The sequence below is a fragment of the Sorex araneus genome, chromosome 4 (genome assembly GCF_027595985.1).
Source record: "Sorex araneus isolate mSorAra2 chromosome 4, mSorAra2.pri, whole genome shotgun sequence".
NCBI lineage: Eukaryota > Metazoa > Chordata > Mammalia > Eulipotyphla > Soricidae > Sorex > Sorex araneus.
In genome coordinates, this window is record NC_073305.1 from 21,619,203 (window position 1) to 21,629,893 (window position 10,691).

Here is a 10,691-nt window from a genome sequence, read left to right on the forward strand (position 1 = left end):
GTTGTTCAATACAAGTCACAAAATGCTTTGCTGCTCTTGGTCTGCAATGGGAGGGCACCCAAGCCACTGGGGCAGTGTTGAAAACCTCTAAGAAATACCTGGTATTGCTGGGGAGCTTAGAGGGCTATATCTAGTGATGCTTGGGGGTGCTAGGACCTGTACCTTAGTAGGGTTCTAGCACATTCCATAACCACAAATCCTATCTATCTTCTGGTCCCTTTGATCTCCATTTAAGGGATATAGCAATACAAAATATTTCTTTTAAAATCTATGAAAAGAGATAAATGCATTTTTACTGAAAATTAGAAAATGAAATTGTATGTCTTGCCACACCTAATGTTTAGATAGGGATGAGGTCAGAAAATACTAATGCATATGTGCCAGAAAACACTAAGATAAAATTTGACATACTATAGATAAATCCATAAATAACTGAAGAGCAACAGCAATATTTCTGACAAAGCCTTTCAAAGCTCCCAGAAATGTGCAAATGTGCATTATTTGGAATTACGCTGAGTTCTGACTTCTAAATGTTGGAGGCTAAAATAGAGTTGCCTCTATTTATACTTAGGTTCACAAGCTCCACCTGAAACAAGAGAGGGATGTATATGCCATGTCAGCTTTTCCCTTCTGCAAAGAAGCCGCTTGGTCACATGGCCTAGAAGAATATTGATCAACCCTTCTAGGCTAACTGGGCACTGTCTCTTTTCTCAGGGGGACTATTTTCCAAATTACCCAAAGCAAGTACATAGAATGGAAACTTACTTCTACCAGGAAATAAACCTCAGCTCTCCTATAGCATTGTTAATTGAAGGCTATTTCCATGTTACTCACTCTTAAATTTGTAATTTGGGAAATAATAAGGCAAGGATGTGGCAAAGTATTTTCTCCAAATTTCATTTGATTATAGCAAAATACAGTGTTCTACAATTATGTAAGAACAATTTAAAATACATTTGAAATACTTTGTAGAGAACTACTTTCTAGTATTTCCCAACTGGGTTATATCATTTCTTTACTGGAAAAAAATCTTGTTTTTAAATTCTAATTTTAGTGTGGGAGCTACTTAGTTTATCAATTTAGATCCCAACATAGATTATATAGCATAATGATTTTTATAGACAGTATATTCCTATCTACAGTTATTATTATACTCCCTACAAAACTCCTCTCTCCATTTTTTTTAATCTGCAGAAAAAGTGTTTATTCAAACTAAAATGACTGCTTTTTAACAGATTGTTTAGAAGTGCAGGAAAATATTACCTTTAATACTTTGCTTTCTCAAACTGACAATGTGTAATCAAAATATAGCTGCTGAAGATGAACTAGTAATAGATTTTTGGGAACCCAGGACAAATGAAAGTGTGGGTTCAAGAGCTAAGATTTTCTTTTTATTTCCCACAAATGAAAGCAGTCATTCCGTATCTGTCACTCCCTTCTGACTCATTTCACTCAGCAAGATACTATCCATGAGACTGATGTCCAGTGCTAGGGAAAACAATGACCAGGAGGACAGGTCAATGGTTGGAAACTTGTCACAAGTGTGTGTGGGGCAGAGGGCAGTTAGGATAGGGAAGGGACCAGTATGATAATAATAGATAGTTGTGTGATCACTCTGGACAAGAACTGAGTGGTGAAAGTAGGTAAAGGGATATACATTATAACCTTTCTGTATCTGTACTGCAAACCATAGTATGCTCAAAAGGAGGGGGGCGGGGAAGAGTGCCCGCCATATAGGAGGTGTAAGGTTGAGGAGAAAGAAAACTAGGGGCATTTAACTTTGTAACTGTATTTCATTGTGATTGAATTAAAAAATGAATAAATAGAGAAGAAAACCTAAAAGCTAGATTTCCAAGATGATGGAGAGAATTAAAAAAATCGTCCGGGGCCCCTTCTAAATTCAGCATCCTGTGCCACCCTTGAATATAAATTTTTAATAAATGCTGCATAAACAGAAAAACGACATGTGAGTAACAGAAAATATGTTTAGTCATGGAAAATGTTCTAGTGTAAATACCTGGGCATCTCAGTGGTTTTTAACTGAAATTTTCTTACAGAAGAAAGTCTTGAGAGCTATTTTGGAGGTTCTAGCAGGGGATTCAGCTACTCGTATATCCTCAGCCAAAGACTGGTCCGTCTCTATTTGGGGAAGGCAAGGAGGGACACACATGGAGTGGTGAGGGAGGAATGGGACACCCGCCTGGCCAACCAGATCAGCTGAATCAACCCTGGCAATCAATGGAGTGGCAGATATCACAGCCAGATCGCCCTCACATCCTCTTACAGAAGAAAATTTTAATTCACAGAACCCAAGTATATCTCATATACTTATCAAGTAAATTTTCATAATTTACCAAGTATCTTGGCATTATGGGTGACCATATATGTCTTCACAGCTAAGAATCCTCAAAGAGTAAAAGCAGGGATGACCAGTCACTCATTTTCCAGCAAAAATCAAAATAAAACAACCCAGAAATAAAAATCATCAAGCTGAAAAAGCATGAGATTTGTCACTTGAAATTTTAATATTAATTTAGGTTAATAAAATAATCTCCATTTAGGTTAAAATATTTAACTGATCTTCATTTCCTAACATAATAGTACCCTAATTAATGAGGTCTGAAAAATTGGGATTTTTAAAAGTAGATCTGAGAACAAACAATGCTTTGCATGGTTGCTTAACTTTTATCTTTACATGAGTGTCAACTGTGATCTTCTTTTACTGAGTAATTTGAAATGAAGTTTCCTTGTTCCAAATTCTACTGAGAAATAAACACTACACAATCTGAATCTCTGTAATAATAGTTTTCTCCTTCAAAAAAACAAAGCAAGTACCACAAATGACAAGGTCTGCTTGTGGGTAACCATTTACCCAAACCCTTTCCGCACCTATTCCTCTATTTGGAAATCCTATAAATGGGTTTTTATTGTTTCAGAAGTCTCTTTGCCTTTTTGTAAAATCAAAGTTTGTCAGCTTCAGCACTACACATATTTTGGATCAGCTGTTACTTCATTGTGGAGGATGGTGTGGGCTTTCTTCTGAGCCAGGGAATTAAGTTTCACCCTCTGGAAGCCAAAATTACTCTCCCTTTCCCAGTTTTAAGAACCGCAAAGGTGTTCTGATATATCTCCAACTTCTTACTGATGTGAATGGGAGAAGTGTGAGTGATAGGGATTTCTATTATACAAACAGTGGAGTGAATAATGTAATATTTAAGGATGGATTAAGGCACAAGGATTGAGGCACTTGCTTTGCATGTGGCCAACCATAGTTCAACTCCCAGCACTGCATATGGCTCCCCAAACACTGTCAGGAATGATCCCTGAGCACTTCTGGGTGTGGCCCAAGAGATACGTGTATTTTCATCTATCATAAAGCTGTTATATCAATCTGGGAAATTCAAATGGCGTCCTTAAAATTTAATTTACTGTTCTGTAAAATAGTTTGTGAGATTTACCTCACAGGATTTTGGTCAAGATCGAATAAATAATGCCTGTAAAATGCTTAGCTTTGTTCTTGGCACACATTACACACTCAATAGACATTTATTTAAAAACTGAAATTGAAATGCAACCTAATTTAAATCAATAAAATGAGAACAAAGAACTCAGGGAAAGAAAAGAGAAAGAGTGGTACATTTCTAAAGCTAGAGACTTCTCTTCATCTTTCTCCATTTAGAAGTAAACTCTACTATGATATGATAAGATTTTCTCCAAATGACTAAGGGGCTTAAAAGATAGCTTGAGCACATAAATAGCAGGTTAAAGCCATGAATTTAATCCTAACACTGCATGATTTCCCCTACTCCAAGCAGTACTAAACATCACCCTGATAGTCACTAGCAATACTAAGGTCCACACTTAGTTTTTCAACACTTGAGTAGCATTGGGTCAACTGGACCTTAGTACCAAACTATTAGGTCTTTGTCACAGGGCTCAGTATTTTCAGGAGTCATCTGGGTGTATTAACTGTGTTTAGTATGGTCCCTATTTAAAAATTGATTTAGAAAGTTTTAAATAACCATATGCTTTCTAGCACACATTTCAGTTCATCATTTTAAGAGTTAAGTAGACGGGGGAAATGGTTAATTTTACCAATGTACACTTTTTTCCTGGGCTGGAGCGATAGTACCTCTGGTAAGATGTTTGCCTTGCATGCAACTAACCCAGGTTCAATTCCTCCACCCCTCTCAGAGAGCCCAGCAAGCTACCAAAACTGTCTCGCCCGCACAGCAGAGCCTGGCAAGCTACCCATGGCGTATTCGATATGCCAAGAACAGTAACAGAAAGTCACAATGAAGACATTACTGGTGCCTGCTCAAGCAAATCGATGAGCAACGGGATGACAGTGATACAGATACAGTGGTACTTTTTCCTAAACATGAAGTAGTCATTATTTGACATTCATGTATTTAGTCAGAAAAGAGTTAAGTTATCATGATTCACTTGGTAAATACACCAAACAGAAACAAATCTAAGATGCATACCATACCTTCTTTAAAATTCTAGTCTTAAAGGTTGTTGAACTTAAGTGTCACATTAAATCATAAAGTCAGTGTATGATAAGGTTATAGACAGAATCCATGAGAGCAAAGATTAGAGAATCACTGCCTTTTAATATATTTAGGGGGTAGTAAGTAGTATTTACTAAGTATTATCTTATTTAACTGTCTGGGTAGTAGGTAAAGTATAAGATACTGAAGAATGATTCATGTGAATTAGAGATGAAACTGGAGAGCATTCCTGAAATCAGGATATAAATAAGCCATGTATTTAGGTATAGTTAGCAAGTTCAGTATGGTTATAGTATAGGTACACTTAGGAGTAGAAATCCTACAGATAAAAATCAAAATTAATTTTTTCAAATATAAAATTATAGTCATGATCATAAAAAAGTCACTAGTTTTTATTCTTACAGATACAGAATGTGATGGTTATTGTTTTGAGTCTCAGCATAGCAAAATGAAATCTATTCTCAAGTGATAACCCCTGAGTATCTATATTGCAAACCATAATGCCCAAAAGGAGAGAAAAAGAAAGAAGTGCCTGCCACAGAGACAGGTTTGGTGTGGGGTTTGAGGGGTGGCAGGATGGAAAACCACTAATGTGGGAAATGTACATTGCTCAAGCATTCTTGAGCAATGGAATGTCGTATGAATGAAACCAAATCATGATCAGCTTTGTAACTGTGTATATCATAGTGATTCAATAAAAAATAAAATAACTAAAAAAATTTAAAAGATGAAAGTACTGGCAGGTTGTGAACTTGAGTTAAAGATAGGAAGACTTAATCATTGAGAGGCTATTGCGGATTAGAAGGATTTGTTCCACACTAATCTTCATCTTGCCCCCTGAAAGTAGGTTTTCTCAGAATGTGTCAGATGTGGTTCTCTTCTATGGACAGTATTTTAAGACACTTATTTGTTAACAATGTGGAAAATAATTGTGAACAACTCCACTCAGCCCAGAACATGTGTGAAGGATGTTAAGACAGAATCCTGTCAATGATTATTCTAAAATTCTTTTAAAATTTCCATTTCATCATTTTCACTCACTCTACCACTTTCTCAATTCAGATTATCTTCCTATACAATCTGGACTTCAGCAGCAATATCCTTCCTAGTCATTTTCGTCAGAAAAATCTTAGATTCTTTGCTCAGTCATCCTCTTTAAACCCTGCTATGACACACATGTACTCACAGAATGATGTCAAACTGTTCCCTGACCTAGTTTGAATATCTCTGTCACTGTATATCTCTGCCAAGTCTCATTCAGCAGTTGAGTCCTCATCAATAGAAAAGAAGCAATAAATTAGCTTTTAAAAAACTAAACACATATTTCTAATATCTTTAAAGAAGTTATTTCTCTGACTAAAGTATCATCCTTAGTTCATTTTCTGTCACATCATTTTGATATTATTTTTCTTTATCTTTATTATTTCGCTTGTTTTGGCACCACATCCAGCCATACTCAGGATTTATTTACTCTGGGATTTGTACCCAGAGATCATTTCTGGTGGTGCTCCAGGAACCAGATATGGCTCTGAGTACAGAACCTGGCATGGATGAGTGCAAAGTAAGCATCTTACCCACGGTACTATCTCCCTAGTCTTTTATTTATTCCTAATAAACACTCTAAAATATAAACTAGACAGTGGGTAGGGCATTTGCCTTGCATGGGGCTGACCTGGGTTCAATTCCCAGTACCCATTATGATCCCTCATTCCTGACAGGAGTGATTTCTGAATGCAGAGACAGGAGTAACCTCTGAGAACTGCTGAGTACGGCCCCAAACTCCCCTACCCTCCTCTCTCTCTCTCTCTCTCTCTCTCTCTCTCTCTCTCTCTCTATATATATATATATGTGTGTGTGTGTATACACATATGTATATATGTATATATAATGTATATAATGTACATATGTATATTATGTATATATGTATATATATAATGTGTAAACACAAAAAAAGAAAGGAAAGAGAGGAGAGGAGGCCACGCAGAGCACCACGCTGTGGGCACCGGGCAGCCGTGCACTGTCTCTCCTGCCGCCCGCATTTGGTAGTCTCCAGCCACTTCCCCCATCCCGGGGAGGTTGATGGCGATGATGAGGCAGGCGAAGGAAGGAACGAGGGCCAGGCTGGTTGGTCTCAGTTGCAGTTTATTCCAAACTCCTCTCTAAACACTCCTGTCTCTCTCTCTGCTTCTTCCTCCCCCATGCTACTTCATTCTCCTTCTCGCTCTGGTTCTGGATCTGGATCTAGCTTCTCCAGATCTCGTACTGGAACCAAACCTCAGCCCACTCTCACAGCCTAGTTAAATCCCCAGGCATGAGGGCTTGGGGTTTACGCATAGGTGTGGTCACAATCAATAGGGGTAAAGTTCTTTCCCTCAGGGTATGCGTCTTCTAGGACAGATTCTCTTTCAGCAGGACACCCACCAGAGAGCGGAATCCCATGGGTGTGTTTCTCCTCTCCTTGTCCAACTAACATATAAGCATTCATACTATTAATCATTTTGTATGGACACAGCAAGAGATGCATTAAGCTTATAGAATTGCTCTCCTGGGGTCATCTCAATCTCAGACTACAGTGCTCAGGCCAGATTAGTCTTTCCTATCCCTAGCAGGGTCCTAGTCTCGTCATTGCTTTTGGATCATAACATGACATGTCCATGACCAAGCTCTTAACATATAGTTAATTAAGCATTATGCATTTTGGCCAGGCCTATCTCTATGCCAGTGTAGCACATAACTCACCGATTGCCCTGGGTCCGTCCCGTCCCTCATCGGGACCCTGCTTTTGGGGATGCTAGGAAGTAAGGGTAGTTGACACTTAAGTGGAGAAAGCAGATGCCCAGGACTGAATAATATTCGAAGCCAATTAAATCCCATGTTACAAAAGCATATTAACAACTGTCTTTCTTTGTCCATACAAAAAGGACATTGTTTTAAAGTAAACTATTCAGAAGACATGAGGAGAGGAGCAAGGCAATATTAACTTACAATACAAGTTCACTGTCTTAGCAAGGTCTGACCTTACAAATTAACAGAGTCTGATTAGGGAAAAAGCTGATTAACTAGTTGGGGAAGAGAGCATAGAAGTGATTACAAAATGGAAGTGACTTGGGAGCACCTTGATGGGCGTGACTGATATACGTAAGCTCTTAGTGGTAAGGGGAGTAGGACATACCAATGTAGTCTAGAGATTATTACCAGATATGCCTAAACTCTTTGTGTCAAGGGAGAAAGGACAAACCAATGATATCCTACATATAATACTAATAATAAAATTTTAAGCAAATCATGCCACGTGTTCCTCCATTTTCCCAAAGGATAGATCAATTTTCCTTTGCACTTCAACTTTTGTGTATAATTCATATACTACATTAGTCTCCATGCACATGCAGTTTATAATCACAAATCTAAGCAACTTGTTTTCCTCTTCTAGGTAATAATTCCTATAAAGACTGAAACATAAACTTTCTAGTATATGAATGGATGTAGAATTGTTATTATAATGATAAATACTAAAGAAATAAAAATTCAGTATGATGACCTTAAGGTTACACACTTTGGTACGAGTAATTATTTTGCTGTTGTAATCTATTTAAGCTATCCATTATTTATGAAGTAAAATAAAGGCAATATTATAAAACATTTATCTTAATCTTCCAAATTAGTTAGCAGTCATTTACAGTTATGTTTAAATTGATTTTGATAAGCTACAAATTATGTTATAACCTCATTAAAATAATAAAATGGATGTGAATTTTATATTAAATATGATAGCATTTCAATTAAATAATTTAATTATTAGTATTAATGTTTATTGGCACCCAAAGAGGTATTATAAAAATAGGCTTAGTGCTAAATAGCTCCTATGAAGATATTATGAGTATAGAGTATATGCATGAGTTTGTGATTTGGGTCTAATAAAAAGACTAATATTGAGACCTAAAGCAGATTAAAGTCTATTAGAGAAAACTTTTCTGAAGAAAATTAATTAAGATAATTTTCCTTGCAAGAATTGGTATATACTACCCTGAACAAGCTATAAATATTAGAGATAACATTTGCACTACAAAAAGGGAGGAGACAGAAAAAAGAAATTAGAGTTGCATCAATTTTTTTTCTTTTTTAAATTTTTTTTTAAATTTTATTCTTTAATTAGTGAATCACCATGAGGGTACAGATACAGATTCACACCTTTTATAACTTGTTTTTCCCTCATAAAATGTTCACAAACACATCCCTCCACCAGTGCTCATTCTCCACCACCAATAAACCCCGTATCCCTCCCCCCCTCAATCCCATCTCCCCGCCACCCCACCCTGCCTCTGTGGCAGGGTATTCCCTTTTGATCTCTCTCACTGTCCAATTGGGTGTTGTGGTTTGCAATAGGGGTGTTGAGTGGCCATTGTGTTCAGTCTCTAGTCTACTTTCAGCATGCATCTCCCTTCCCTAGCGGGATCTCCAACCACATTTTACTTGGTGTTCCCTTCTCTATGTGAGTTGCCTTTTTCCCCAGCAAGTGAGACCAGCTTCCAAGCCATGGAGCCAACCTACTGGTACTTATTTCTACTATTCTTGGACATTAGTCTCCTATTCTGTTATTTTATATTCCACAGATGATTGCAATCTTTCTATGTTTGTCTCTCTCTTTCTGACTCATTTCACTTAGCATGATACTTTCCATGTTGATCCACTTATAAGAGTTGCATCAATTTTTGTAACATTTAATTATGAAGAATAGGAAAACAGTTCACAATATTGTCAGGATTTATGAATATTTCAATGAAGCACAGTTTAAAGTAAATTTTGAAGCAAATATTTACTTTAATTTTGGAAGGGATTCAAGATATATTGTATACAGAATCATTTAAATGTTTTCTTTAAAGCCAAATTATTTTTTTTAAAGAATGACAAGAAAAATGCCTCTCTAGGCAGCAAAACAACTCATGTTGTTTTAATATTCAATTTTTCTTCAACAGCAACTCATAAAATTTTTCCTCACTCTAAGAACCTAACAATTTTACATACAATAATGGTAAATTTCTCAGTCTCAGGAATATTTTTATCTTAAAAATATTGATGATTTAAAATTCACCATACTAGAATACAAACTAAAATTACATTTTAAATATATTAAATCAGGTTCGTTGAAATAATGCAAAAGTTAAGGTGCTATTAATTTGGGTTCATTGAAATAGTGCAAATGTTAAGGTGCTTTTCTTGCGTGCAGCTAACCCGGGTTCAATCTCTGGGCCTTTTTATAGTACCCCAGCACCTGACTGTAAGCATAGAGCCAGAGTAAGACCAGAGCTCACTGATTGTAGACCCGAAAACAAAGTATAACAGAAAGGAATTAACCTGATTATTAATACCAATTTCACAATGAAGAGATTGCAGCCAGTAAGATCCTTGCCTAGTAAACATCTACCTGGATTAGGCCCACCAGCACCATAGATGTTCACTAATGAGAATGAAACTGAGCCCTGAACACAGTTCTAGGAGCAAGTGCTGGGCACCTAGAAGACGTGGCCCAAAAGCAAACAAATAAATTAGAAATTACATTTTTGATGCTTAATATGTAAAATATTTTCGTAAAAAAATATCTATTTTTCTATTAGTACTCAATTTGTAACATATTGTGTTGCTTAAAGTATATGAAGAAAAGAAGGGGCAGTATCCTGAGGCATATAATTGGATAAGAAGAGGGAATTTAAATTCATTTTCCACATAATTATGGATTCTCTTCTCTGACACTCTGACAATGACAACAGATCATTGTTTTACAAAACTTAGCCATGATATAACTTTTTAAAGACTAATAATTTTATTATAAATATTCTGTATTGAATAATTCTGTTTCTCATGCATAATTTTGTAATAGCAATACATTTTCCATCTGGAGAGTATTAACTGAGTTATACTTATCTTCCAAAATTTGATGCATTTATCATATAATATGTGTATTTTCTTGATTTATTTGTATTTAAATATCACCTATTATTACTATAGAAAAATCATTAGAAAAATCACTAGTAATTAGTAAAAAGGTCTAATTCTGGTGACAGTTTCAAGTTTACTAAAACTTTAATATTCAATTTTTCTTCAAAAACTTAAATTTAATTTTGACAGAAAGCACTGAGGGCTGCTTTCCTTAAAATGAAGGTTCACTTTATTCTACCAAAT